This window comes from Elaeis guineensis, chromosome 1 (genome assembly GCF_000442705.2).
Source record: "Elaeis guineensis isolate ETL-2024a chromosome 1, EG11, whole genome shotgun sequence".
Classification (NCBI taxonomy): Eukaryota; Viridiplantae; Streptophyta; class Magnoliopsida; order Arecales; family Arecaceae; genus Elaeis; species Elaeis guineensis.
The window spans coordinates 143,037,003-143,044,185 of NC_025993.2; the positions used below are offsets into that span (position 1 = coordinate 143,037,003).

At 47.5% G+C, this 7,183-nt stretch overlaps 1 pseudogene; it reads right to left on the reverse strand.

Annotated features, from left to right (window-relative positions):
* Window positions 1-514: 514 nt before the first annotated feature.
* LOC105039044 (disease resistance protein RPM1-like) lies at window positions 515-6,681 on the reverse strand (annotated as a pseudogene).
* Between the last annotated feature and the right edge of the window lie 502 nt (window positions 6,682-7,183).

Genomic DNA, 7,183 nt, shown 5'->3' on the forward strand with positions numbered 1-7,183 from the left:
GGGGGTGAGATTTTAGGGTTGGATATCACAAGAGAGGCAAGCAGCCACACAGATTTTAGTAAGGAAAAACATGGGGAAGAATTTACAAGTATATCAACATTTATCTTCATGAGAATCTATAGGTATTTGTTCTTTAAACTCTTACAGTTATACACATCTAAACAGATTAATGTATATACACAAGTATAATACATCATGAGAATCTACAGATACTTATTAATTCTTTAAACTATGACAGTTGCATTTAAACAGATTAATGTATCTAAAAAGGTTTATCAACTTTTGTCATATTATTCTGAACTATTTCCTCACAAACCTCCCCTTCCCCCAATAATATCATGAAATATTTACTTGGATGTGAAACTAACAGAAGGAGACTTGAACGCACCTCATCTGTCTCAGATCACCCTTCCTTTAAGGAAATATTCAAAACATCATGCACGCCTGTTACTGACCTCAGCCCATGATCCCATGACACTTTCTTTCAAGCACACTGATGAGGATATGGTAAGCATCAGGAAAGCCTTTGTTCAATCCACCTGTCCCCACTTTTAACCCAGTTCATGATAATGGGGATACGCTGAACCTTTAAGCGAACCTCCTGTCTCTCCCCCTTCATGCAGCTTCTCCACTAATTCATTTGGCATGTCATCAAGCACCAACTTTTGGAGATGTATGAGGTTTTCGATACCTGTGGGCACCATCTTCAACTCTCGCATCTCACCAAAAATAGCTCAAGTTTACCAGTGTTCCCTGATTTATTTCTATGCTCCTGAGATGGCCCATGTCCTGTAACCGGAGTAAGCTAAGCTCAGGGAACCATCCTGTACCAAAATCCAATTTCTGCTCATCATATGCTTCGAAAAGAACAAATATACTAGCTTAGGCAACAAGGAGAGCGAACAAAGCGAATTGTCTCCCATCCCAGATGATTGCAGTGTTAGATGCGTGAGGTTGTGAGGACATTAAACCAATGAGACAACACCCTCCCCTCCAGCTTACCATACAAACTCAGCTTTTGAAGCAGGGGTGGTCGTTGTTCGAGAGATCCCAACTGCAATGTCTCATGCTAGTATTTTCTTTTAACAACCAATTGACGACGGTGTTTTGTCTTCAGTATGGACTCAGCCTAACACAATGCATGTTTCTCACATCTACAATCTCTAATCTTCTCAAATGTGTCTAACTACTCCGGCCTTTTATCATGTCTTCGTCCGCCACAACAGCTTTCAGCGTCTGTAGGTGCTTCAAATTCTGTACTCTGTCAAGAATTTGCACCCCACTTGTGTTATCGGTGTATCTTGAAGTTTTACCTTCAAATTTTTTCGCCATGAGGTGCTGCAAGTTTACCAGCCTCGTTATTCCCCATGGCAAGTTCTCCACACGAGTGTGCCATGCGTCCAAGTATTCTAGGCTCCGCAGCTTACCTATTGAATCTGGAAGCTCTTTGACTTTAGTATCCCGAATGCACAAGTAACGCAGGTTAAAGAGATCGACCACGTCGCCTGTTAGTCTTTCAATAGGAGCTCGGTGTAGATTCAAAACTGTCAATAGCCTGAAGTTGGCGAGCAGCGAAGGTGCCAAACTGATGAGAAGACATAGAAAGAGCGAAGTTTGGGCATCTATTCGTTCAGTTGGTGATCACCCCTGCTTCCAATTATTGAAAGACTCTGAACTCTATATTGCAGCATCCCTCCTGCATCAGTGTCATATACCTGGTGGAAACTCTCTTCTCTTGATCTAGCCACGATCAGGTCCCTCATAAGAAGATGCATTCGGAGGCGGCTCACCCTTCCAAATTCATTCCTATCTGTCACTTGGAGCACAGATCGGCTGACAAGTTGGTAGAGGCACTCTGCTCTGCCGCCTCCTCTGCTGTGCGCTCTGCGCCTTCCTGTACAAATCCTTCTGCCACCCATATTCTGATCAAAGATTTCCCTTTGATGACATGGCCATTTGGAAATATGCTGCAATACAACAAGCAGTTCCTGAGTTGATGCGGTAGGTCATCGATGCTGCGGTTTAAGTTTGTAGAGATTTTGAGTAGATCCGGGTTCGCTCTTTTCCCCCACTGGACCATCAAGAATGCTCTTCCATGCCATCTTTGTCTCTTCGGTCTGTAAGATGTGCCTTCCTATAGACACTAAAGCCAATGGCAAGGCATCACACTTCTCCACTATTCTTCTTGCCAAACACCATAGTTCTGGAGGACAGCTTCCATTGTTCTCTCTCTCAGATGCTTTCTTGCAGAAGAGTGCCCATGCCTCGTATTCCAGCAATGGCTCAAGTTTCATAACGCGGCTATCAACAGCCGCCAAAGCAACTTCCTGTTTCCGTGTGGTAATGACGACTCTGCTTCCACAACCATTATCCAACAACGCACTTCTAACATGATCCCAAACTTCCGTATGCCACACGTCATCCAAGATAATGAGGTACCTTTTGGGATGCAGAAGTGACTTGAGTCTCTCCACTAGTAGTCTCCGGGAAGGCACAGAATCCATGCTGTGTGGATTAATGGCCTCCCCTGTCTCCGGGTGCAGCTCCAATATGATTCTTTTGAGCAGGTCATGGGCGTCATAGCTTTGAGATACAGAAACCCATGCACGACAGCCGAAGTGGCTGACGACCATCTCGGCTCTGTACGCAGTGGTGACCAGGGCGGTTTTGCCAGCACCTCCCATAACCCACATGGATTTCACGGTGCGCTCGTACTCCGCATCCATTAGCCATCTCATAAGCAGTTCTGTGCGCTTATCGAACCCCATCATCTCCTCTTCCTGGATGAGATGTGCTGCTTCTGCGAGATGCCGGCTTTCGTTCGGACCGGGCAATCCTCCTGTCATGCTAAAGCCGTATCTTTCTTTAGTTTCTAAAAGCCGATCAAGCTCTTTCCTGATATTTTCTAGATCATTCAAGAGATGGTGCAAGGACTTGGTGTTCTGTGGACTGCTGAAGGCATTGTAGAGGTGGCCCTTGAGGACGATCCGGCTTGGTCTGGCAGTTAGATAGGTGAACTCATTGGCAAGTGTTAGAATTTGACGCCTCGAGATTTAGCCCACAGTGAGGTTTGCGGCGAAAAAACGGAGTCCAACGAGATCAAATTACGTAAAACGGAGTTCGGACGGAGAAGATACGAACTTTTGAAGATTGCACGTAAGCCGAGGTGGCGGAGGACTGCCGGCGGCGAGCCGGTGGAGCGACGGCAGCGTGGCCGCAGGCAACGGAGCGTGGCCCAGGCGTGGCCAACGCGCGGGACGCGCGACCCAAGCATTTCCCACGGATGGGTCTGTGGACCGCGTGGGCGTTTCCCACGCGTTTCTCATGGTGCACGGCACTATTCCGTGGATTAGAGCGTGATCGGAGGGCGTGGGTTGATCTGGTTCTCGATCCAACGGTCCAAGTCCTTATATGGATTGATTAAGGAGTCTTAAACCTAATTTAATTGGGTTTTTAGCCTTTAAAAAGGCCTATGAGGCATAGAGGGAAACTATGGTCTGGTTTTGCCGCGGACGCACCGTACGGAACCGAGAAGAGAGAGAGAACCGCACCGCTGAGAGAGAAGGAGCAAGAGGCTCCTGGACAACGGACGTCGATCGCTTTAGGGGTTCAGGGGGATCTTCCAAGAGAGAGAGCTTTTGTGAGGAGAACTTCAGGTGAGAGAGAAATTGGGTGTACGAGGGTTGAGAGTGAATCTCCTCTTATAATTTTTTTTTTTCATAGTGAAGTTTGCATGCCCCGTGGAGGCAAGCCTTTTGTGGCTGATCGATGTATTTTGATTGTTTTTGTTTTATTTTTTTTTCTTCCTGCTGCATCGCATGGTATTGAAAATGTCTTGGGAGATGGTGTCCTGGCCAGACATCCACCCAACAAGTGGTATCAGAGCAAGGCAGTATAAGAACACAAATTGCAGCGGGGGTGAGTAAGACTGAAGATAGAGAAGACAGGATCAATCAAGATGGAGATCAACAAGTTTGATGGTAAGAGTAATTTCTCCTTGTGGCAGGCAAGGGTGAAGGACGTGCTCATCCAACAGGGGTTGATCGATGCTCTCTTGTGCGATGAGAAGCCGACCACCATGGAGGTGCAGGATTGAAAATGGCTACAGATATAGGCGGTGAGTACCATCTGTATATACCTGATGGATGAGGTGGTGATCCATGTGCTGAGCAAAACTTCTCTGATAGTGCTATGGTCGAAGCTCGAGGAGTTGTATATGGCGAAGTCTCTCACCAACATTCTTTTCCTCTGGAGGCAGTTTTACCAACTACGGATGGCCGAGGGACAAAGCGTGCAGGAGCATCTCAGCCACTTTCAGAAGATCCTCACCGACCTCCTCAACGTTGGCAAGAATGTTGAGGAAAAGACCAGGGTGCTGGTTTTGCTGGTGTCGCTTCCCCTTCGTACGAGTCCTTGGTGACTGCTCTTTTAGTAGGAAGAGCACTATCAAGATGGACGAGATCACCACAGCGATACTCCAGAATGAGGTTCTCAGGAGGGAGAACCCAGCTTCGAGCTCAGGTGGTGGTAGCTCAGCTTTGGTGGCTTCTAGAGGAGAAAAGGTGGTAGACAGAGCGACAGGAGATCGCGACGAGGGCAATCCAAGTCCATGAGGGACTTGAGCAAAATCAGGTGTTACCAGTGTGAGGAGTTGGGGCATTTAGCCAGAGATTACCCTCAACTCAAAAATCGGACGGTGGCTGCTGTAGCGACGGCTGGCAGTGATTCAGATGGAGATGTCCTGGAGATATCTGATGAGGTATCTACTTCTTCCCAGCAATGGATATTAGATTCTGCATGCTCCTATCATGTATGTTGCAGAGAGGAGCAGTTTGACTCCTTGGAGAACAGTGAGGGCACTGTATATCTACCGGATGGATCGAGCTGTGCGATCAGAGGTATTGGAACGGTCAGCTGGAGGACACATGACGGTGCAGTGAGGAGATTGGGGGAGGTCCGATATATACCCAATTTTAGACAGAATCTTATCTCACTTAGCAGACTGGATTCGAGAAAATACAAGATGGTAGCTGGTGGAGGAATCCTGAGAGTGCTATGCGGCGATAGGATTGTGCTGGAGGGGAAGAAGGGGAGCAAAGGACATTATTACCTGACAGGGAGCCCAGTGCGAGGTGGAGCTTCGGGAGCCAGGTGGAGTCCAGATCGAGATGGAGCTCCAAGAGGTGGATCGGGCACGAGACAGGAGACTCAGGAGGATGAGAGATGATGTCGTAAGGTGAGATTCCTATTACCGCAGGATGATGTCCCGAGTAGGTCTCAGGTCAGGAGGAGCACAGCGTACGATGGAGATGGATGGAGCGGCCTGGCTCGACTTCCATGTTTGCTCATCCATGATCAGCAGGCGATTGCCCCAGGGCATGGGGCGAGGAGATCCAGAAGCTCTCAGAGTTTGAAGGAGGCCGAATATCGAGTCGAGATGGAGATTATTAGAATTTGATGTCTCAAGATTCAGCCCACATTGAGCCCACAGTGAGGTTTGTGATGAAAAATTGTGTCCAACGATATCAAGATCACCCAAAACAGAGCTCGAACGGAGAAGATACAGGCTTTTGAAGATTGCACATAAATCGAGGTGGCGAAGGATGGCCGACGGCCGGCGGAGCGGTGATAGCACAGCCACAGGCAATGGAGCGTGGCCCAGGCGGGGCCAATGCGTGGGACGCGCGATCCAGGCATGCAGCCCAGGCGTGCGGCCTAGGCGGGCAGGGGGCCCAGGCGGGCACGCGGCCCAGCCCATGCGCGGGCCCATGCACGGGCCGGCCCAGGCCCAGGCACCTTGCCTGGGCCTTGTACCCCAGTCCACCATGGACCGGGAGGTCCACGGATGGGCCTGTGGACTGCGTGGGCGTTTCTCATGCATTTCTCGCAGTCCACAGCACTATTCCATGGACCGGAGCGCGATCGGAGGGCATGGGTTGATCTGGTTCTCGATCCAACAGTCCAGATCCTTATATGGGTTGATTAAGGAGTCTTAAACTTAATCTAATTGGATTTTTAGCCTTTAAAAAGGCCTGTGAGGCACAGAGGAAAAATATGGTCTGGTTTTGCCGCTGATGCACCATACAGAACCGTACGGAACCGAGAAGAGAGAGAGAACTGCACCACTGAGAGAGAAGGAGCAGGAGGCTCCTGGACAGCGGACACCGATCACTTTAGGGTTCAGGGGGTATTCCAAGAGAGAGCTTTTGTGAGGAGAACTTCAGGTGAGAGAGAAATTGGGCGTACGAGGGTTGAGGGTGAGATCTCCTCTTGTAAATTTTTTTTTTATAGGGAAGTTTGCATGCCCTGTGGAGGCGAGCCTTTTGTGGCTGATCCACGTATTTTGATTACTTTTTTTTTCTTTCTGCTGCATCGTGTGGTACTGAAAAGGTCCTGAAAGATGGTGTCCTGGTCAGACATCTACCTAACAGCAAGGATGTTGATATCGTAGGCGATCTCCCTCACTTGGTTCACCCAAATGCCTACCAGTTCATTGCTGGCTCCGTATGTGTCGGCATATCTTAGAAAGGCCTGCATCAACTTCAGATCCCTCGTGATGCCACGAATTTTTGGCTCAAGTTGTCGCAATGATGCGGCTTGAGAAACCACCCATCTTATTGCTGCCGATGTGAAGGTGGCAGCAAGCTTTTTGATCAGGCAGACCACCAAAATCTCCGCCATGCTGCCTCTCTCTCTCTACTTGCTCGTCCGCAAAGCATTTTAGTGTAGAAGCTATACTCATCCCATTCCATCTGAATCCAATTCGAATATTTTTTTTAAAAGCTATACTCATCCCAGGATTTAAATGGATCGGATAAAATCCATCTCATTCGAACCAGATTGGATCAAATATCTGGTAGTTGTATTGTCATTTCTATTGTAGAATCTATTTCTTCATCACATTATTGGTCTTGCATCTGTCTTGTCCATTAACATAAGTTTTTCAATAGCAAAGTGACACATTGTCCAATGAAGAATGATTGCTTATGTTAAGTGATACACAGCCAATCACGACCACTAATTTTTATATTAACTAGTCGAAGATCCACGCATTGCACCGGACCAGATGCACGAAAATAATTTTTCAGATATTGTTGTCCTATTTTTTAGATATTATTATGTTCCTATTATTATTTGAATTATTATTAATAATAAATTAATATTTTAAAAATACTATTTTTAT